General features: G+C 48.6%; 1 protein-coding gene across 15 annotated transcripts in view; it reads left to right on the top strand.

The window, feature by feature from the left end:
* The window catches only part of Heph (polypyrimidine tract-binding protein 1 heph), a 294,035-nt gene that overhangs the window by 125,185 nt on the left and 145,145 nt on the right, over positions 1 to 23,705 (top strand). For 4 of the 15 annotated variants that reach the window (XM_076901328.1, XM_076901327.1, XM_076901331.1 and 1 more), the window contains exon 2: positions 11,126 to 11,177. The exons of the other annotated variants lie outside the window; for them this stretch is intronic. The gene's annotated coding sequence lies outside the window, so the exon portion shown is untranslated. The remainder of the gene's footprint in view (positions 1 to 11,125; positions 11,178 to 23,705) is intronic. 15 annotated transcript variants of the gene reach the window in all.

Genomic DNA, 23,705 nt, shown 5'->3' with positions numbered 1-23,705 from the left:
GATAATTTTTGCAAACACGAGCCACGTCCATTGTAATCACGTCAATGAAATTGTTGGAAATCCTTGTTTCGTCCCTTTCAGCGAACAATCGCGCTCGCTCGTTGTATTCGGAAAAATACAACAAAATTTCCCAACGCTTTATCCTCTTATATATTTTTACATGCGCTCGTTTTCCGATTAATTGTTAGGAGCGTTTATTTTTCGACAAGCTCTCTATTCTTACAAAAACAATCGAGCAACAACAATATGGCTTCGTGCTTTTCACAAGCCTATCGAAGTATAACGTTTCAATGTTGAAATTATATTCACCCAGAGGAGAACAGATTTCATTAGCCGCTCGGTTAAATATGAATCGCGGTTTAAATCGTTAAAGCACGGTTTCCATTCGATGAGAGAAAAAAAAAGGGGGCAAAAGAAGGAGAAAAGAGATTTTTTGAAATTACCTTTGGCATCGAATATAGGGTGATCGATTTTCGGTAATACTCCTTTCAACGTGCCTATCGGGAATCATTTTTAATGGAGAGAGAGAGAGAGGAGGGCACCTGTAGAGGCGCAATCATTTACCTTCCGCCCGCGCTTTATCGAGGCGGATAATTATTTGCGCGGATAGAGGTGGCCTGACGAAGCGGAGATCCATCACACTCGATCAAGCATCGTTCCATCCCCAATAATGTCTAACAGTCAGTCAATTGACGATGTATCCCGGCTCATTTATCTTTTTACGCCTTATTTTACCTTCCACTGGTCGCCACCGCGCTTTCAGAGCATAAAACTGTATACATTCACCAATGTTCCAAGTATACATCCACTCTAATTAATTTCGCACTGATTAATCGTGCCAGTTTTCATTTACAGCACTTAATATAAAGTACAGTCATACTAGATTCGATCCCACGTTCGAGAAACTGTTCCCGTCGCAATCCCTCTGGTAGCGATGTTAGAAGATCTCTTATATCGTTACTGTATCGCTCGTTCAGATGGCGTGCGAGTCTATTTCCAAAGATGGCGTTTCTAGAAGCCCCAACGGACTCAGTGGGCCCATAAAAGTACCCAATAACAGGAGTCGACGAAAGAAATTCGTCCACTCCAGAACAGTCTCCCTCAAACCTCAAATATCTCAGAAACCCTGCCCCAAGAACATCTCGAAATGGGCCCGTAAAAGTACCCAATAACAGGAATCGACGAAATAAGCTTATCCACTCCAAAAAAGTCTCGCTCAAACCTCAAATATCTCAGAAACCCCGCCCTCAAGAACATCTCTAAAGAACAGTTCTCTCAAACGGTACCTCTGGTGAGCGATGTAATTAAAAACGCGGAGCTACGCGATTGGGAGCGAGGCAAATGGGGGGCATTGTGAGTCTCGAGGAACGCGAGCGTGGTGGAAATAGAGCTGGGTGGGCCGTAGGCGGTGTGCTTTTAAACAGAGGGTATCCCAGGGGTCGCGAGCAGGCTGGCCAACTGGAACCGAGGCGCCTGGGCCGAAACAAAGCGGGAAGCTTGGCCGTGCAAACAGCGGGCAGCAGCAGCGTTGCTCCGCGAAACTTTAACAATGGTTATTGTCTCGACACGGCTCTCTGTAACTGGCCTAATAAAATGGCGGAAGCCGGCCGCTAGAGGCGAGAGGGGGAGTGAAAAAAAAAGGAAAAACGCGGCGCCAGCGGGAAAAATCGGCCGTGGGGGGATGGCGCGCAGGAAAGGCGAGAGAGGAGACGGCCTATAGGGCCACTCTCGTTATCGTTTCGAGCCGTGTTCTCTCTAATGTTTTATACGACGAGAGTTTACCCCTTGTTCGGTGGGATTGGTTCCCTTTTTTATCTCGTGCCTCGTGATCTGGCTAATGGCTCGAGCTATCGTTTCAGAGGAGCTGATATTCGATTGTTCGATTCGTTTGCTCTTCGTTTTCATTTTTTTTATACGTAGCTCTCCTGTCGTCTTTTTTTCTGTTCGTGGACCACGCGAAGGAGCGTTCTACTTCGCGATTGATTCTATTTTGCCACGTCTCTTTCGCGAGGACCATATCGTGGCTCCCAAAATTGTATCATCGCCATCAAGTGTCTTTTTAATCGATGACAGGATTCATTACGGAGGTTTGATTTTGATTCATTGAAAATTCTATACTCAGGGCGCTCAAACATATTCCAGATAGCTTGCTATCTCTTATCAATTGCTGGAAAACTTTCTTCGAATCGAAACAACTGCAGCGCATTCAACAGTCGCAGATTTTCGAGCGCGCACAGTTTTCGAAAATACAATAAACTGGACGTTTCGAGGGTAGACAGAGAACGATGTTGGACGCAGTCGTCGCACGGTTCAGTTCTCATTCGCCTCGCTGGCTGGCTACTGGCAACGGGCGCGGAAAAGGAGGGCCCCGCGACAAAGAGCTGATTTCAGATAACCGTGGCTGGCTGGCGTGCACGTTCGCCTGGAAGTTACGTTTCGCAACGTCTTCGACGGCGCATTCAACGCCGCGTTCCGCCGCGGCAGACGTGTGCATGTTTCAATGGAGCCGAACGCGCGTTTCTCGCCCGTGGAGAACGCCACCCCCGCCGCGGCGTTTCGACGCGAGCCGCCTTTGATTCTCCTTGTTACGCGTCGCGAGCGATCGAGCTTCCTGGCTTGGGACAACGAGCATTGTTTGATCCAGTTTTCGAGCACGTTGGTCGTCTCTTTTTCCTTCTGGAGACTTTTTTTTACTTCACGAGTAGTAATTTTCCGCGTGGAGAAATTTTATGGGAATTCCTAGCGAGGAAGAAGAGGAAGAATAAGAAAAAAGCATAAAAATAAAGCAAAAATGAGTGCTTTATTTAGTGGATTAATCGATAAAATTGATCAGACGAACTGTGCGTTTAACGCGGGGTAGCTAATTTGAATCGAAAGACTATCGCATTGGAGGGACTCGCAAGAAATTGTTTTTAGTGTTGTCCCTCTGATGACAAATGTAGAAACGTGTTGTACGACGTTCAATATTGGTGGATTTGTCTCCACTGGTATTTCTAATTGGTCGATGGTCCACGATGATTAGCGATAGCTAATGAGTCCACGATAATGCCTCCGTACTTAGGCAAGATTGATCTAGTCTGAAGTGGCGTGTTGGTCGGGCTGTTTTGCGCCCTCGCAAGTTTTTGCGATAGTTTCTAATAACAAATAGCATTGTTTAATGAAGATTAATGATTGCATAATAATGTCCTGCGTTCGGGTGATGAGTATTGTTTGACCCAGTTTCGAGTACAGAGTCGATCGTGTCGTTTCGAGGTAATTGCGGGGGGCGTTATGTATGGGAGGATTCTTTGAGCGTGTATCCGACTACTCGTCCATTTTTCACGGCCAATTTACCGCGTGCTACCCGCTAATTTATAGCAGCGAATGGATGTTAATATACGTGTCACATCCATCACCAATAATTGGCGGCAATTAGCAGCCATCAACAAGGGTTCGATAGAGATCAGCGGCAGCTGCTAGCAGTTAGTAGACACTAATAATCTAATTAGTGGTCGATTTAACGATCAACAGGCTCGCGACGAAACGTAGCGACGAGTATAATATTGACTCGAGTCGTTGAACGCAAATTACCTGATTGTTAATAAATAGTTACGGTTACAAGTAAACATACGGTCGATGCTTGCGTGGCAACGCCAGTCAGTAGTTCTTGTTATTAGTCAATAATGACCGATAGAGATCGACGGAGGTCTTTGTGGTGATCAATACCTCGAGCTGATATTGAATTATGACCAGAAACAAATTAGTGTGATCAAGAGTGATTAATAGCACCCGATGAGAGGTAATAGCGAGCAATGAATTACAGCCAGGAGCGATCGATGGTAGACAATAAGGAGGCTGATCATTTGCCAGCGTTTAATCATACAATTTTTACCAACTCGCTCTCTCAGAGTCGATTGCACGCACGAAATTAATTCGTCAACATTTCTCAACTTGTCTTTCATGCGAAGCTTCCAATTCTCTTAATTTTTCCGCGTGTTTTCCGAGTCTGCGTCTATCAGATCTCGCTGAACGTCTCGCGATTCTACCTGCTCGTAGAATCAACCGAAACAGCCTCGAAAACAGCCGCGAAACGATGTCCCATCGGCTCGACGACGACGACGACCACCTCGTCTGTAATTAAACTAATGGAAACCCGGCCAGTGCTTTTACGCGGGCGAAATAGCGGTTGGAACACGGTGCACGCGCCTAGAGGGAAATGGCGAACATTGGGACGCGAGCCATTGAAATTCGCGGGCCAACTGGAAAGCTGCGAGACACCCCGTGACGCGTGCTACCCCTAAAAAATGATTAAGTGCCTGGCTACAGCCTCTTTCCGTTTCTGTTGGATGTTTCCTGGCGTTGGACGAATCGTTTCGTCGTCTGACTGGAGAGTAGCTTTTGCAAACTATTCAATGATGATTTATTTAGAAATTTATTCGATAGAAACTTGCTGGTATTAAGATATCATTATTGAAAGCTATTTTGCTGAGAACAGTCAGATGAAGTATTCTTAAATAATTTTAATAAAAGATATAGTTTATATAATTGCTTTTGGTTGACTGTGGACAGTGTCTACTACTGTGTGCACAGTTTATTTCGTAAAACAGATACTGAAACGTGTAAAATTTGTACAGCTGATTGGTGTGTTATCTGTTGTTAGATTTACTCATCGTCAGATAGTTATTATTATGCGAAAAAGTGAGTATGACTGTCTTCATTGAAAGACGGATCCTCGAAACGGTCCTCGCAGAAGTTTTTCACGAGCTGAGCGGCGCAGGTGGGAAATAATGGATTCAGTTGCCGGGGAGAGTGATTAATGGCTCCGGCGGAACGTTTAAGATATAATTAATTAGTGGGTTAAGTAAGTTGGCCGACTTTAAATAGTTTTCAAGTTTCATTAGATTCACCGACAGCATTTAGCTTAATGTGTTTATGTATAGCGGTGCGCGAAAGTGCCCCGTGTCGTGATCCTTTTTTCCCTCTCTCAACGCGCTTTCTGCTTTTCGAGCAGAATTGAAAGGAGCGGAGGAATCGAATAAAAATTAAAGATCGCAAGTTTTCGCGTCTCTCTCTCTCTCTCTCTCTCTTACTCTCTCTCTCTCTCTAATTTCTGTCAGCGACGGCAAACAATTGGAGCGGAACGGCCGTATAATTGTCGGTAATTCGATCCTCTAACGCAGTTTACACGCAAAAACTGTCCGCGCCCGCCGCTCAGTCTGTCGCGCGCGTGTTTAATTGAGTGCGCTAATTAAGGGTGCGATTGAACGATACCCACCCCGGATCGGACCATCCCTCACGCTTGTGGACACACTGTTCCACCTTTGTCCCAACCGCTGCGCTCGATGCCCGCCCCCACTCGCGTCGAACGACGCCGAAATGAACAGTTTAATAACTGTTTAACCCCTTATTGCCCGATCCGATGGAATTCCGATGAGTAGAGCATTAATGGGACGCGCAATTATGCTTCCATGAGGAAAAGAATTGAGCTTCGAGAGTATTCCTTCTCCTTTCGACTGTAGACTCTTGAAAGATTCATTCAAAGACAGAAGACAACGATGATGATCGTGTAATTGTGATTATTCGTGTGACATATGACAGATATCTGAAAGAGATTTCGTATGGAGATTCTAGAGAACAAAATAAAACGAAAATGAAGAACGAAAAAATTGCGTTTGAAGCTTCGTTCACGATAGAAACAGTTTTGAAGATACTTGGGACAAGCGTGCGCTAACTTGGAAACCCAGAAGTCACGCACTGCCTCACAGGACCAAACCATTAGCGCTCGCTCCCTTTAAAGTCACTTTTCTCAAGAACGAGGCATCGAATCAAATTTTCTTACTCTTAACTTTCGCTTTATTTTGTTCCGTACAATTATTCTACATAAAATTTTGACTCGCAGCTGCGCCAAGTGCCTCGTTAACCTCCATAATCTCCACATGTAGAATTGAACGTATCTTTTTCGCGTCGCGTACTCGAAACGAGAGGCAAGTCGGTTCCACGAACGATTTCGAAAGGTCAATTAGAAAGCGTGGCTCGAGTGTCACGTGTGCAGGCCCTCGACGCGTGCTGATGAAATTTTCGGCGCGGTTCACGCGCAACATGGCGAACAAAGTTTGCTTAGCCGCGGCGGCGTTAATTCAGTTTGCGACGTGTTTTTCTACCCGCGGAAAGACGTCCCGAGGCGGTGCGCTGTCGTAGACACCCCGATAGGCGAATTTTAAACCGCGCACACACCAGTCCACCCTCCACTGTTCGTCTCTCTGTCCCTCTTTCTCTCTCTCTCGAATCACAGCTAGACCATCGCGGTTCTGGACCGAGCGGAGCGCGATTTTTACCGTGGAAAAATTCAATTTCTCGCCGCTCAATGCGGAGTTTAATATGAATTTCATAATCAACGCCGCTTTAAGCGCGTTCTCTCTGTCCCGTTTCGAACCTGGCGGCGGCGCGGCGGTGCTGTCTGGCCATTTCCACGCCACGGGGAAATCGGCAAAAAATGGCGGAGCGTTTAATAACTGGCTGCGCCGTTTAATCATTTTTCAATTTTCACCGGGTCCTTTTGTATTCCGCCCGGGCAAGGGGGATTGGTTTTACGCGTGTTTTGCCTCTGCATTTGATTGCCGCGTTCCAACGTGTTTGTTAGCTTTCCGTTCGGCTCGCCTTCATTTCTTCCTCTACCCGTGTCCTTTGGGGCTCGAGTTCGTTCCCAAGATACGCTCCGTATTCGAGATTAATCGATCGCCAGAGAACGTCTACTTAACAAGTAATTCTTTAAAGTGGAGATAGCCTGGAAAATGAGACGCATTGTCGTTCAGATTTACCCTGCAGGCATAATCTACGAGTAGGGCTACTCGTAGAATGAGTCTGCCAGCGGAACGCCTTGATCCGCCATTGTGATACGAAATTCACATGGAACGACAAAGGGCTCTCCTTTTGGGCTCATGAATTTAATCAGCCTTCGGTTTATCGGCTTCAGCCTTCGATCACGAGACAAACCCCTTCTCTACTCGATCTCTCCTCGTGTCTCATCGACCCAGCAACCCTCTCTGCCATCGAAACTTACAAATTCGAACAATTTTATCATCTGCAGATCGCGTGCGTTAAGTTCGCGCGATGTCTCGTCGTTTTCAAGAGAATTCGTTAATCAGAAAGGGTGAAGATAGAAAAATTTCAACGTCTAAGCGTTCGAACAGTAAACACCCCTCGTTGCACCCTCGTAACACATCTGGTTTCGATTACCACGGCGGACGAGCGACATTCAACCCCGTAATCGATTCTTCTTCCCGCGAGAACGCAACCCCCCAGCCTCGTCGACTCGATTCCGCGTTCCTTAACTCCGCGAGAATTAAGCAAACTGCCGCGCCTCCACCAGGCCCATTAATCTCAGTCCACGGTTTATTTTGTCACTTGGTTCACCGGTACAGTTGTTGCTCGAACGTTCCGCGTCGCTTAATGGCCGACGTTCCTCGTCATACTCTTCGAAACTGGGCACGATCGTCGACGAGGGGGATGAAATACACCTGGCCTGGTCCTTGGCGAATGTGTTTTTAAATTGCCGATTGCTGGCAACCTTAATTAATTGCTCGGTTTAATTTTGCATTCCGTCCGCGAGATTTTATGATCACCGCTTGGATGGTGGTTCGTTCTGGTTTTGATGGGGAGGGTAAGTTTGCGACCAAAGTTCGTTTCGCGGAACAGCGAGGATAAAATGAAAAATTGATCGTTAATACATTTGTTGACTCGAAATACGTAACTTCACTCTCTGTTTATTTAACCGCGTGCATTTATGTGCATTGCGAACGCGGCTTATCGCGTGGATTACAACGTATTATTCGACGTATTACAGAAAATGTTGCGCGTGCGTTCTCTTAAAGTTGTATTTCGATTCGACGGAAATCGTTGGAAGCTCTTTGTCGATTTTTCAACCCTGCACACGAGGCGGTACAGCACCCTTCGACGCGTCGGCGAAATTCGGCTCGCCGCAGAAATCTATTTGCCCGTCGGCCACAAATCACCAGAGTCTTCGATCCTCGCTAATCCCTTGGACTAGCGCAAGGGTCGTCGACGAAGAGGATTTCCGTTTCGAGACAGACCGGTTCACCATGAATTTTCCTCCTTGTTATGGATCCTCCGTTGAGCTGTAATTCTTCCTTCCTAGATTGCGTTCTGAACTCTCTCCTTCTTCTCTTTCCTGTTCTCTCTTTTCTTCCTTTCTATTAATATCAATTGGTTTTGGCAAGAATTTCTATCGCTTCACCTTCTGTCAGAAACAATTAACCTAAAGAGAAAGGAAGAAAATAGCAAAGTGACAAAAAGGAGGGATAATTAGCAATAAAATAATCACATACCAACAAATAATCTTCTCTTCAGTTTCACTCATCAGTTAAGCGTTTCGAATTTCCCAAAATCGACGCGTATATAAGTTAAGGGATGCTCCTCGCCAGCCCAAAAATCGTCGCAATTCAGCCCCCAGCAGCCGCAGACACCGTCCAAAGTGGCGATCGCTCTACTGGGGGTTCTATATAGAACGAGAGGTCGGTCCAATCGACCATCGAACAGCCGAATACGTGCGAGCAGCCGGTCCTCCGGGGACCCGCAGAACCGGTGACGAGCTTTAAATAAATAAAGATCAGGGGATGGAGGTAGGGAGAAAGATCTGCCGTCGGGACGACGAATGGTAGATCGAGGGGTGTACCATCCAGGGAGCCATGCATCAAGCCCCTGTTACCCTTCCTAACTGCCTAAACGTATAGAACTGAAATCCAGAGGAGTCTGCTGGTAACCTTGTCCTCTAATTCTATGATTTTGCGTAACAATATTGCCATAGTGGTGTGGGTGGTTCTTGAACCGCGCCATTTTGTACATATCTAAACGCAGACCAAAATTTTGTGGTTTAATATTTCATTCGTTTGGTCGTAAAGAAATTGTACGCCTAATTCTATGATTTTGGGTTCGCAATATTGCGACAATGGCATGAATGGTTGTTGGACCACGCCATTTTGTACATATCTAAGCGGAGACCAAAGTTTCGTGGTTTAATATTTGACTCGTTTGGTTGTAAAGAAATCGTACGCCTTCTTATTGATTAGATAGTTAGTCTAGATGGTATTTATTTGGCGACGAATTAACGTCGCGAGAATATCGTTCCAATTCCTCCCACCGATCCATCATCGCGAACCAAGGCTTGCTTTTTATCGTGTTTCAGCGAAACTTTCGTTCTGGTCACGGTTCCCCTCGTTCCCCCTTCGAATTTTCCCGCGCGTATCGCGTGACGGCTCGGCCGATAAAATCGAGGCCTACCAGCGCGCGAACGAGGAGCGACAACTTGGTCGCGTGCGAGCACAGTCGATGGATGTTTGTTTTACCTGTTTTACTTGCCGCGGACCGTGAAACTGTCGCATGCGACGATATCATTTTATTACCAGAGAGTTTTACGCTTCTGATATCTGGTTTTAGTCCGTCTCTCTTTAATTGCCCTTGAATTAACCGGTCTTGATTAGAGACGGAATTTGTTCGTATTTATTCACAGTCGACGTTATTTCTAGCGATCGATTCGATCGTGAACGAAGGTATTCGAAGTCTGGTCGATTAACTCGTGACATCGACAAGGAAACCGCGACTTCCACGGTGATTTCGCCACTTTTCGGCGTTCTATCTTGAAATCTTCTACCCGCGGCGCGACATCAATCATGCCTCGTAATTCAGCGCGTGGAACAATCGACAGCTGGACCGTAAATGGATTTACCGGGGCCGGCCGTATGTACGGATGACCGCAATAATGATTCGTTCAAACAGAATTATGCACGGTCGATGCCACGATAACGACGCGCGTTAAAACGCGGACGAGTCGCCGTTCGCGGAATATTCCCGCGTCAATCGAGAGCGCGCGACAACGAGAATCGATCGAGACGATCGACGCAAAAGAGACGAACAAAAAAAAAGAAAAGAGAAGAAGAAAAAAAGAAAGAAACCGCCACTCGACGGCAGAGAAACGCCGCGCGACGCGCGCTGAAAATCAGAGCACGGCGAGCGCGATCCGGCTAAACGAATTTCACCGAGTCAGAAATTTCACTGGAATATCCGTGAAATCCCCCAGATACGTGACTCACCCTCGCAGCCATCCACGAACGGTGAATCTATCACTGGGGTGAAAATCCTCGGCGCTGCGCGAGGCGCGCGAGCGATTACAGAAATTACAGTGAAACACGCCGGTTGGTAACAGGAGGGGGAACCCCTGGAGTAAGTTAAATAGGATTCCTAGGGACATTTCGATCTGCCGATTTCTGCGGATCCTCTTTAGCCTGGAGCCACGACGGGCTAATCCTCGACGTATGCCGCGATTTCGCGATCTGCATACTACTTAACCGCCGCCTCCCCACCTCGAGCAATTTCCGGAGGACTTAGGCTCGGTTCCCAACGGCTGACGCCGCGCACGGAACCGTTTACCCAACGTATTAAGTCGTCGCCGCGGCGAGATTAACGATCGCAGCGCCGCGTAGCGACTTCGTCCCCGTTATAACCCCCACGCAAGACGAGCCAGTTGCCTCTCTAAGCATTTGCGTTCGTTAAATGTTATTTTATCGCGTTTTATCGATCGCACGCGCGCGATGACCGAGTGCTTTTATTATCTGAGAGCGTTCTGGCGTTCGAGGAAAGTGTCTTCCTCCAATTAATATCTTCTGTAGTTGTAAATGTATCTTATTTGCGTACAGTGATGCGGAGAAGTGGAGGATCGTGAAAGGTTCGGCGGTTTTTAATTGTTGGGCGAGAAAAATGAAGGATTAACGTTTGCGTTGGACAATTTATTCCGTGGTTGTACAAGTGTATATATATACGCGCTCTTTCTTCTCAGCGTTTGTCTGAAAACTTAGCGTGCAACGGAATGGAGGATTTAATTCAGTCGGTTGAGATGCACCTCCCTTTCTGCGAGTGAAATGATTATCTCGAAGAATGCGAGATCTAAAATACGAGATACATTGAGATTGGTCTGGAATTGATCAACGAGAGGCACGATGAATCGAGTCGCGAGTGATTGAATGGCCACGCTTTACGATCTCGTGCTCGTTCGTCCGCGTTTTCGTAAACGCGTCCGTTCGCGGGGCACGCGTTCACGTTTAAATTAATAATCGTACATTAATTTCTGTTCCAGGTAAGATTTCTGGCCTCTTTGACTCCGTTTCCTTTGGCACGCGGGCAGCTCGGTAAGTTAATTAAATTTTTCTCAGTATCATCGTCGCTTTCGTCGGTGTCGCCGTAATTAAAAAAAGAAGAAAAGGCGAACAAAATGTCGGGCGGGGCGACCGTCACGTGGGAGAGCGTATCATCGCGCGAGAGCTTTATTACGCGTCCAATTAACGTTTCGAGGCGACGAACACCGTCTGAATGTAACGAGTCGAACGTAATTACGCGATTCCTCGGTTGGAGCATTGGCTGGCGACGTAAATACGTCTCGTCGAAGGATCGCCAGAGATTCGAGGATCGTGGCTGGTTCCGTGTCAAGGGCGTCGAAAAACGTCCGCCGGATACGCGAGGGACGGCCTCGTTAATTAGACCTGGCCGTGATTCTCGAAGTGCCGCGACGCCTAGTAATTATTTCATTTGCCACTTGTCGATTTGACAGTAATTAACGAGGCCACTTGGCCGAGCGAGCATTAAACGCGCGCACACGACGCGAAGTCAGCGTCCTCCTTCCCTTCGCTTAACCTTCGTCCCCCACCTTGCGATACACCGTGGTCGCGTTTAATTAACGATACCCTCCACTCTTTCTGCCCTTCCACCCCTGTTAAAGCGGACGATCCACGCCGCGAAGATTAACCAGGTACCTTGGCAAATTTGTTTCGAGAGATTAAGAGGGACGTTTCAAGAATTTGTCCACCCTTGCGACTGGATACAACGAAGATGTGCGTCTCTGTGAGAAAAAGAATCATCAGAGCGTTTTGTTTTTCAAAATTACTGTTCATCGTTCGTTGGAGATCGTACGCACCCCCGAATTCATCCGTCGCAGAAGTGAAAAGCAGCCTTTTCTCATAAAATTACATCCTCATCTTCCTGATCGATTGATCAAGCCTCAATAATCGGGTTACCACTTTGAAGTCGATTGTTCGAGCGTCCTCGAGGCCGTCGAGGGTGAATCGGTTCGTCGAGCAGCCGATCCTGATCGACGTCTCTCGTTTCTGAACAATCAGAGCCCATCGAAGGTGCTCTCGTGGTCGCCACGAGCTCTCCCCGTCGCCTTTTTCCTCGAGGGCCACCGGCTGATAACGCCCTCGAATTTCCGATTCTTTCGCCAATCCTACCACCCCCTCCTTTTTCATCCCTCGATCACTCGGCCCGATAGTAATCTCGGTCTTGGGCAAACAGCTCGGCAAGTTTGTTCGCGGGAATCGAATGGTAATAGTGTTTTCTGCTGTTATTGTTTAAGCTGGGACATTTCGTTATCCTTTTTCGAGGGATGATTGGTTAGCAGGGGATTCTTTCCCTGTTTGTCGCTGCGAATGTATCGCCACAGAGAAATATCGAACAGCCGTGAATTTCGAGGGACGCTGCAGAGACAAAGTAGTGCCCTTCGATCAAATTTGGGGTGGATAATTGCGAATAACAGCGAGGATAGGGAATTAGCAAAGTGGAATCGAGAAACGAAAACCGCGTAGTTTGTCTGAAGACGAGAGAAGTGGAAGTTTCCGGGAAAAATGGCCGCTAATCAGGGGGTTGAAAGCGTAGACAAAGAAACGCTGGAGATCGGAATGAAATTTTCGCTGGGAGAATTGAAAATGGAAGACTGTTACGCGGATGTTTACAAAGCGAGAAGGAAAATCTACAGGGCGTGGAATCGAAAACACGACGGGAAAATTAAACGATGGAAGAACGAGAAAAACTGCTCGAACTAAAAAATAAAACTTACGAATTTCCAGCTGGTGACACTGTCAGTCAATTACCACAAGTAAAAATAACTCGCCAGCACCTTGTTTTAATTCATAACAAACAAAACTAAACCCACTAAAGATTACACGTGTCCACTCTTACTAAACACTTGGATACAAAGTTATCTAAGCCCACAGGCTTCGAAGTTTCAATTAAAATCGATCAAGTATTGCCCATAAACCACCTGACACCCTGACCAGTTACAACACCAACACCCCAACATTCACTTCGCACACTCTCAGAGAAGCGCATCCCTCACTATCTCCTCCACAATACCCAAACTACAACCCTCTAACTACCCCACTCACCATTCGTTGACATACTAAAAACGATCAGCAATCCAAAACGCATCTCACCAGAGTGCTCTATTCGTCATCGAGTCACCTCAACCCTTTCGCCCCGAAACATCATCGTCCAAAGAGTCCAGTCGGTCAGAGTCGCAGTCAGAGGGCCAGCCCTTGCAGCCAAAGATCCATCCTTACCGTGTAACCTCTTCAGTGGCTAGCCAAGGAGCCCTCGAAAGCGGAGAGGCAGTCGATCAAAAGCGCTAAAGCGAGATAGAGCGATGGAAAGAGGAGAGGGAAAGAGGGTTAGTAAAGACACGGCTCACTCGGTCGTTTCTCGTCTCTTTCTCTCTCCCTCTCTCTCTCTCTCCCTCTATGTAGACCCCGACAGGGGTGGGGTGTGGGTGGTACCCGTGTCTAGCGGGAAAGGGAGATCGCGAGCCTATATCGGCTGGCAAGAGCGTCGTGGCGTCGCTTTGGGTAACGTTTCGCGCGCAGACTCGTGCGTGTCCGCGGCCAGTCGGCGCTGGCTCGCTCCGGATTGGCGGCGTCGCTCGCCACGGGGTATCGAGGAGCAGGGGGTAGCGTTTGAAAGCCGCGTATACGCGGCGACACGGACCCGGCCGCCGCGACGGTGGCGGTGGAGGCCTACGCGGGCGCCGCGAGAGAGACGCTGCTCTCAGTTGTGTCAAGCTAGGCGATCGAGTAGGACGCTCTTTAATCGTTCCCGCCTCCGAGTTACTCTCTCACGTACACGCACACCGCCTCACACACACACACACACACACACACACTCCTCCCCCACACACAACACAATCTTTCTCTCTCTCTCTCTCTTTCTCTTCTCCTCCTCCTCCTCCTCCTCCTCCTCCTCCGCTTTTCTTCTCGTCCCCCCAAGTGCCAGGTCCGAGCCAAGCAAGCCCCCAGCCAAACAGTCCACACACGTGCACACGGAGACCAGACACAAACGCGCGCGCGCCAATCCACCCCCGACACGCCGGAGAAAGCAAAAGTGCGTCGTCCCTCGCGCCGTTCGTTCTTACCCTCGGATAACGTCCCTCGACGCGGTGCCCACCTGGTCCTCCACCGATCGCCTGCGGTCTCCGTTTTACCGTCTCTCTGTTCCTAGCCTCCCGCTTTCTGCTTCTGTGTCTTTCTATCTCTCTCTCTTTTACTCGCACTCTGTCTGCCTGTCTCTTCGATCGTGCCGTTCTATCCCTCTCTGTTTACGTTCGCCTGTGTCGCTGGGCCACGCGCGCGAGTCCAGCTCGCGCGGACCACAGCTCCCCCGGGGCGAGGAGTGTGAAAACCGTCGGCACGTGATCCGTCGCGCTGTAAAGAGCCTCGAGGCGACGACGCGCGCTCATTTTGGGGCCCCGTCAACCACCGCCAACCCCACGCCACTCCGTCGTCGTACGTTTCCGGACGAACGCGTCCCTCTCTGTCGAGAGAAGCATTCGTCGAGAGCGAGGTCTTCGAGCGGAGTCCAGCTGTCACGATCGGAGGCGCGCTTTTCCACGCACATGCCACCCGGCTCTCTTTGATCGCAGCCACCGTTGCCCTTGTCGCCCCGCTGTTAGACCGCTGCGCGTGTGTGTCTGTGTGTGTCGAACGCGCGGGGTCCCCGCGTGCAGCCGCGGGCCAGTGAAGGGAGAGGAGAACCGGTCGGTGGAAGAAGAAGCCACGCTGAGAAAGAGAGAGGAGGAAGTGGTGGTGGACGCAGAGGAGGAGAAGAAGAAGAAGAAGGAGGAATAGTAGTAGTAGGGGACTGAGTGTTGGTGAACGAGGTTCAAGGTCGCGCACACACGGTGTGCCAAGAATCGCCGGACGGAAAAGTGAGAAAGGGTGAAGAGAGAGAGAGAGAGGAACGCCAGGGATCTGGAGCAGGAGGATCTGTTGTTAAAGAGGAACGGCGAGAAGAGGCCGGCGAAGATTGGATAAGGGCGCCGCGAGGCCGAGTTTTCCGGGGTTTCGGGTCAGAAATTTATACATATATACATATATATAGATATTTAAACATATATATATATTTTCGTTTACGCGGCTGGCCGCGATACACGCATAAACATACACACATACACCAGTTGGGGCTAAGAAAAGAAGAGGCTCCCGAATAGTCGTTCGGACGTCTGACCGTCTCTAACAATAGAAAACGGCCGAGGGCCTTGGCGTGTGCGCCCTCTTAGCCGTGTGTAACTCGACGCGTCGTTTCCCTCGATCCCCGTAAACCCCTAAAAATTTAAGTAAATTAGGTCTGCTAAGGTCGTACTAAGTATTTAAGCGAGAGAGAAGGTCGCGCGTGGATCATGAGCGACCGATCGCGTTAAAAAGAGAATCGCGTCAAGACAATCAAGCACAGTAGCGGGTTGGGCATCAATTAATTGGGTGGGATAAAAACCGCGAGAAAGCGAGAGGGAGGGCTTCTCGTATATCGGCGACTCTCCCCCTGCGGAATGACAAGAGGGTAAGAGAGAGAGTAAAAAAAAAAAAAAAAAAACGAGTATTCGTGTCTTCATGTGATCTACCAGGCTCTCTGTCGAGTCTACTTCTGTACACGCTCTATATATACACGCATATATATATATATTATTATCTACATAGATATTTATGTATATATACTTCTATATATACACACATACGATATATATATATATATATTATATATATATATTTACACTTATATACATACGTTTATATGTATACACCCTTCGCACATATCCGATCGTTGGGCCGCGGCAGCTGATCCTAACGCCTAGGTGCTAAGTTCGAGGCCCAACAAGGTCTTCTTCCCTTGTCTGCCCCCATTTTCCCGGGGGCGTTCTCTGTCAATCTTCGTGACAATCATTTTCAGCTAGCTCTCTTAGCTATTATACTCTTCGACTAGGCGAAAAAAGAAGCTCTTTGCGAAAGAAACCAAAAAAAAAAGAGACAAAAAAATAATAAAAATAAAAAAGAGAAGAAGGAAGCGAGGAAGAACAATCACGATATCCGCGTACCTACGACGTTTCAATTAACGTGCGAGCGAGCAGAGTGCGATCTCTTTCCACCCGCACACTCGACGCGCACAGCCCCTGTTCTCCACCAGCGGGTGTGCGTGCGCGTGTGCGCGCGTGCGTGTACATATCCATCGCGTGCGTGCGTGCGTGTGTGCCCGCGGTTAATAAACCGACACCCCCCTCCCCTCCACCGTGTTTTTACCTTCTGCACGCTCGTGCCATTCCCCAAAAAGCCCCCTCTCTCTTGTAACTCGCTCACACACCGTTGACAATCATCTTATACTTCTAGGGTAACCGTTCTCGCACCGTCACACTTCTCGTCTTAATCCGCGTGTGTATGCGTGCGCCACCCGTGCGCCAGTGTGTTAACTAGTACCGTAAGAACCACCCCCTGCACGCGTACCACCAGCAAATCTAATCGAATCTGAAACGCGCCGCGTTAGCTCGATAAGGTGTAGCAACACTTAGGTAACTCACAGACGTCTCACGTCCGGACGACTATATATATATATACATATATATATATACACCATCAACCCTGACATCCTCGACATTGTAACCCTGCGAACGGCCAGACAGACAGGAATTAAAAGGCCTCGCGGTTCGACCCACGCGTCCTCGACGCCAGACACCCTCTCGACACCGAACGCTAGCGTCTACAGCGAGACGCCACGGCCGTAGGGTGATCAGAAAACAGGCAAACTGTGGTGGCCATCGTACGAGTTGGGACGGACGAGCAAGACGGAAGCGAGGCACCATAACCAGCAGACCTCGGAACGCGGCTGGCCAGGCGAGGATCGAGGCGGAAGGTTCTTCTGGCGGCTGCAATCGTTGGCTGCGGCGGCGACTGCGGGCGCCCGCGGAGGCCTCTTCGTGCCATCGACGGTGGACGGGGGCAAGTGCTGGCTAGCCGAGACGATAGGCGCCGACGAGGCACGCTCCTCCATCACCACGTATTTTCATTCGTACCCGTTTGTCCCGGGTGGTGCGGTGTCCCTGCCACCGCCCCTGCTTAACAGCATCAACAACGCGGCGGCAGCAGCGATCACCCCCGGCCTAGTTGGACACCTATTCGCCGGCCAGCAAGCCTGCAACATTGGCTGCAGCTGCACCTGCGCCAGCCTTGGCAACTGCAATCCGCACCACCATCAGCAACACCACCACCACCAGCAACAGCAGCAGCAACAGCACCACCACCACCAGCAACAACAGCACCACCACAGGCCAATAGCCGCGACCACGGTCCTCCTGCAACCGGTCGAGCACATCAAAGACACCATGGTGAGTGTGAGACTGAATATTCTCTCTCTCTCTCTCTCCCTGTCTGTCTGTATTCTTCTCTCTCTCTGTTTTTTTATGTTGTTTCTCAGTGAAACTGTTGACACTGGGTGTCGTCGAGACCCTTGGGCGTGCTCAAGGCACCCCAAACGGTACCTTGGAGCCGGTAGTTTCGAGGTGGATCTCGCGCAAGGGTTAATTTCATATGTAACAGCAATTTGTTTGCAAACAGCGGTGCGGATTAAAAATTTTCCGGGGTGCAAGTTGTCTTTGGGAATTGTAAAAAATTTAACAGTGGACCGTGGGTAGCGATGCGTTCGCAGAGTTTTGCCTTGTTAGACGTTCGAAGGGGAATTTCCGTGAGATATTGCTTAAATTGCGCACGGTGGAGTTGGACGAGGTCTAGTTCTAGGGAAGCTTACATAAATTACAGCGAGCGTTGCATAAAGTAGCGCGCGCAGGCCGTTCGAGACGAATCTTCTCTCGTTACATAAAACCGGCCGTTACGTCTTTTTGATCTGTGATAAAAGACAGAACTTTTTATCACGATCCGATCTTTCCATAAAATATACCGTGCGCCGTTCGACAAACTCGCGGATTCTTTTGATAGAAACGGAGATTTCGAACGCCAGCGAGCGAAACAAATCAGGGAACAAGTGATTGACGTAAAGTGGAAGGCTAGATTTATGATTCAGGTAACAAGGCGCGAGTCGTGTAAGCCGTTGAATCAAAACACCGAGCCTGTAGCCGCGTGGCAAGGCGGAGGTGTCGTTTATGGAACTGGGGCGTGATTAAAATTCGAATACCCGTCAATTTTCTCAAGGATTCCGACTAATTGATCGCGTTCAGTATCCAACACCGTCAAACAGGGGACCGTTTTCTTTCGTTTCTCGGTTGGTTGCACCGTCACGCGAATAAATTCCTCGACGATCCTCGCGATCTCATCCCATTATTCGAAACCCACTCTGAAGTAGACCATCGCGCTCGATCGTCTCGAGGGTGACGCGCCACGAGAATCGTTGGGCCAGTCTTAGTTTTGGGGAACTCGCGACTGGAGAACAGTTGGCCAGTCTCGCGACTGGACCATCAGCTGATTAATCTCCCCTTAATATCGTTTATATCGTTTCTCCTCGCGTAAATTAACCGCGATTCCTCCTGTTGTTCATTTGTTCACCGCTTCGAGGCTCCAAGCAGCTTTTACGAGACGACTGTCCCTCGACGGTGGCCAAACGGTTCAGCATTCCGCCTCGACGATCGTTTATGTTCCACTAATAAGCCTGGTATAGAACACGGGAAGTTCGAGTGCACCCGCGGATCGATTCGATGCATTTGGCTGACGTTTGCGGTTGCGGCGCGCTGCTGTCTGAATCACCAGCTCCGTTCTGTTACATTAAATATAAGTGGCCTGTTCCGACCACCTCGAGCAGGTATATCGTGGATCTGTCGAGGGACAAGCGCGCGGCCAGTTGCCAAGAATTCGTCGAGACTGCCGTCGAATATCCGCGAGACTTGCACAGAGCTTCGTCAACGGTCCCCTCGATCCGTGACAGCGTTCGTTCCACGGAAAACGACGGAAGAAAGTGCGGGACAAAGCTTAGGCTAACGAGGTTCCCAGTAACGAGTGAGTAGCGGGCAGCCACTGAATCAGGAACAGATTTAGCCGCGACGATGATTCATCGAGGCGCGTTTGCAGTGTAAACAGGGGCGAGTCTCGTGGCTGGGCACCCTCGAACTTGCCTCGACGCCTCTGTCACTGTAGCATCCCTCTGTTTCACCTTCCTTTCCTGTTTACGAAGGCTCGCGAGTCTAAATACGCCAGCGTCTTTTTTAATTCGACGCGATCGACAGGTGCTGTGGGGACGCTGATCGAAGGATCCTCTGCAAACTCACGATATCCGTTCGATCTGGTTTCTGTGGGTTTCGAAGCGTCGCGAATCATCTGTTAGACGAAGAGAGGAACCACGTTGGGTGCACCTGGTGTTACAAGCTGTTGCGAACCGCGAAATGACTGAGATCGTCGGTCTGATTGAAGAATCGATCGATTTCTATCATTTCATACCGCAAACAATACACACTCGAACTCCTCGAATGGTCCTCGACAGAATACCCCGTTACTCCATTTTACAACTTAGTCTGGTTTACGTGCTACGATCTCTACGATGGCCCATAAAATTTTTAATAGCAGAGTTAATGTTCCGTCGAGTATAATAGCGTTAAATTCATAGGGGTAGTTGAGAGCATCCCTTATACCGACTATCAATGAACCCAACTTATTCTCAACGATGTAACCAGTGTCTATTAACAAACTACGTGTCCTGCTTCGAGAGTCCCAATTTTTTCACTTGAAAGATCCTCAGTAGGCCAAGAAATTCGACGCAGAGGAAGTTCTCGTCGAGAATGGCGGGAACGGAAGAAGGGAAATCGTGTTCCGCCGCGAGCTGGTCGCGGAATCCTCGCGTCTGACGACTTTTTTCTCGCCTACGAATGGGGCTTACGTCACGCTCGAGGAGCTGGGGAGAACGGTCGTTGCCTCTTGACAGGCTCGTCTCGCCAGCGAAGATTTACGCGCGACGAACGGCCGCGCGATCTCGTCGCGCCGGGGATGCCCGCGATGGGAATTTGTACGCGTCTCTTCGCGTGACTCGTTTGGAAGTTGAAGGATCGCGAACGGTGTTTCACGGCGTTGGCGACTGCGACGCGAATCGATCCGGTTCCTCGAGCCTGAAGGGTGAAACTTGGCTGCCTTCTGGGAATTCTCGCGAGAACAAGTCCTTTCGAGTCCCTCTGAGTTCCCGCTTAGAATTAAACGAGTCTTCTGTCGTGATTTCGCGGCACCGTTTTCGAACCACTTCTCTCTGGGTACTTTTTTTTTTGTTCAGCCAGATTCGTCGACGGTCATTCCATTCTCCGAAACGTACCTCGCAGACCACCCTTCGACCGCAGTCGCTCGATCAACCGACCATTTCCCATCCCAACGGGCCACCATCGCTCATCCCAACAAGCGATACGAAGCAATACGATTCCCCCGTCCCAGAGTCATCCTTATCATTCATCCTTAGGCCAGCTACCGGTCATTCGTCACCCGGAACGCGTTCCATTGATCACGGACCCGGGGTCCGTCCGTATCGAGACAGCGGCGAATTAAAAGCAATTAGGCTAAGTAGCCGCCCGGACGAGGGGCGCGAGGTAGTTTCTTTCGCTGTTTGTCGATGAGATGTATAAGTAATACCAGGCTTCCACACGCGAAGTTTGTTGCATCCTAGGATGCTAATTTAATGGGACCAGTTCGCGTTGCTGGCAGTTCGCAATTAGCCATTAAGTGGCGCGAGATTCAACGTAACGTCAAATACGAACTTCTTATTAAACTTCCCCTAATGAAGTTCGAGAAAAGAATGTTTCGTGCGCCTTTTCATCGAAGTTGAATAACGCGTATCATCTAATACCTCGAATCGCGTTGTAAAATCGTGAAATTCGCGAGGATGACGCGAAACGGTTTAAAAAAATAAGGCTAGCTAAGTTTCTACTTGAGAGTTTCGAATTTTCCGCTGGAATTTCTACGGAAGGGGCCGTGAGAGAATGTGAAACCGTACTCAGCCATCTTTGCTAATAATTAATAAACACTAACGCCTGTTAGACCGCGTCTATGTGGCGTTGTAAAAAAAAAACTTGCCAGAATCGCCTGTAAAAATTCGAAATTTCGTCTACCTGAAGCTAAGTCGACTTAAAAAAAAGAAGGCTTCAACTTTTCCGCTTAAGCTAACACTGTCGAGGCACCGCCAAACGAGCGCACCTCATTACCACCCTGGTGGTGAAAAAAAAAAGACGCTCCTATCTAAAAGCCACCGCGACTCGTTGCCTTCGCGTAATTCGCCAGGAACAGCGACGATCCGCGTTATCAGCCATGAATATTTCTGTCGCGGGTTTTCCTAGGCTCGTCGAGCGTCGGGTTTACGAGCCCTCTAACCGTGTTCCCCGGTTCGAGAGCACCCCCGATCCGATACGAGTTTCGCGAAACATCTCGCTGCCTTCCAATAAATTCCCGCGGTTTTATCGGCCACGGTTTGATTGGCCCCGTCCACGATCTTTTGTTGTCGCTCGCGATGATACATTTTTTCGGCGCATCGTTCCAGATTTGATTGCTAATTGAACGACTAACGTTTCAGACGTATCGAGAATACCGTGGCGTCTTTGATTGCGTTCCAATACAATTTTAATAAATTCCAGAGCTTCGAAGGACAGCTTTCGTTTAATTTTTTTAGGGCAGACGGTTGATATCGAAGCACGAGGTTAAATAAAAATTCTGAGAGCAACGAAATCGCATTCGAAGCGTTCGCTATTTATTTGGATGACAACTCGCGTTTAGCGCACAGTAACCACCCCCATCGCTGTTAGACCGGAAACCGCGGACTATGGCTCGTTGCGCAAACCTCGCGGCCACTAGAGGACGAAGACAATTAACCCACTCCCACAGGAGACAATGGCGTCTTTAGTATTCATAAGTCGAGCTGTTGCACAATGATGCTGTCGATGCGAAATCGTCGCAGCGACCAGCGTACGACTGCACCCTTTTGCGAACATTTCGGTGCCTTTGTGACGCTGGTTCGTTTAGGCAGACGCTTGTGAATGGATGCTTCATCATCTTGATGAGCCCTTGAGCCCTGGTACCCTGAAGCTCCGAAGCAGTCTAGTTCTGGTACCCTGAAACTGCGCAGTGCTGTAGTTTTGGTGCTCTGGAGCCTTGAAATATCCTGACCCTCGTATATTTTAGCTCTGGAGCCCTTGAACCTTGCGAACCTTTATTTGTGGGACCTTCTAACTCTTGTGAATCTCTAATTCTTGTGAACGTTTTCAACCTTGGAATCCTTCAACCGTGAAACCCACCCCCAATGAGTCCCAAATATCTCCAAAAAAAAAAGGAGAAGGTAAAAGATTCGATGGCTTCGAATGAATCGTTCTAAAATCAATGCAGTTTCGAGAGCGTCGGTAAAATTGCCGATTAACCAATTACAAGCCCTTTCTTGGCGCACTTTTCGAACGGAAATTCGTTCGAGCGACACCTCGAGCGAAGTAACCGATAAGATCGCTGTTCGAGCGTGCCGATTGCTCGTCCAAGTTCGATTGGGAATCAATCGAGTGCATCAGGCGGACGCTTTAATCGAGACGCGACGGTAAATCGTAAGAATCGAAACGATTCTCCGACGGGGTGGCTACGGAAACGGGGGTGGCGAGAGGGTGTGTGAGCGAGAGAGAAAGAGAGAGAGAGTTGGCGAGAATAAATTGAAGATTCGTTGGGAAGTTCGAACCAGCTCTCCAGATCTACGGAAAAGTTTGTTGTTTAATACGACGCTCCACGGGTATCTCGAAAAATTTGTTCGATTTACAGTGAAACGTTCGTCGACTCGAATTGTATATTAAAAACGAGAAAAAGGCGAATGGAGGAGAGAGAGAGAGAAAAAAAGATTCTGGTGGACTTTGCGAGTTTCCCGATCTTTCCACAGGCGAAACGAATTTAATAAAGTTTCGCCGCGCGTAATGTTTTAAATTGCGATTTTATTTATTTTTCCACGTATTATCGCTGGATTGTGGACGGCTTGGAAATATCCGCGGCAACGGAAGCCGCGTTCCCATTGCGCGGCCATCTTTTGTGCGGCGATATATTAATTTTCCGTAAATATTCGAAATTTCGTTAGAGATTGTAATCTGGCTATTTGTCTGAATCGCTTCTGTACTCATCAAAAGCGCCCCTGACTTTTTCATACCCGACGCTGGCTTTGCGTAACGCGGCGTTTCTATTTTAATTCGACTGAAATTAATCACGCGCATTTATATCGGGGAAATCAGATCACAAATTAGAGCGTATTATATTTTTGTTTTCTTAAAAGCACAAAAGAAATGTGTTCCGTTCATGATATTCAATATAAAACGCATTCAAACATTTACCTCGATCATTGATCGATTCGTTTAAAAATTATTTTCAAAACAGGAGATCAATGGCAATGATTACACCTTGAAATTAATATTTCACGATAAATCTAAATTGATTTCGAATGCGATGAACGCTTTACAAACTCAACCTCGTCGTATTTCACCCCACGAGAAAACCACCCTTGGCCATTTAAACGTCTAAAGAGTCTACCAAGAAAGAAGCGACACTGAAACACGAAAGATAAATAACGAGAGCACAGAGAGGAAAGATAATGTATCAATTCGAGCTGGCGCGAGTCGCGACGATCGTGGTGTTCCAATCCTC

This window comes from Xylocopa sonorina, chromosome 9 (genome assembly GCF_050948175.1).
Source record: "Xylocopa sonorina isolate GNS202 chromosome 9, iyXylSono1_principal, whole genome shotgun sequence".
In the NCBI taxonomy this organism is placed as follows: Eukaryota; Metazoa; Arthropoda; class Insecta; order Hymenoptera; family Apidae; genus Xylocopa; species Xylocopa sonorina.
The sequence above is the reverse complement of the archived record's forward strand: the minus strand, read 5'-3'. Positions and strand labels throughout refer to the sequence as shown.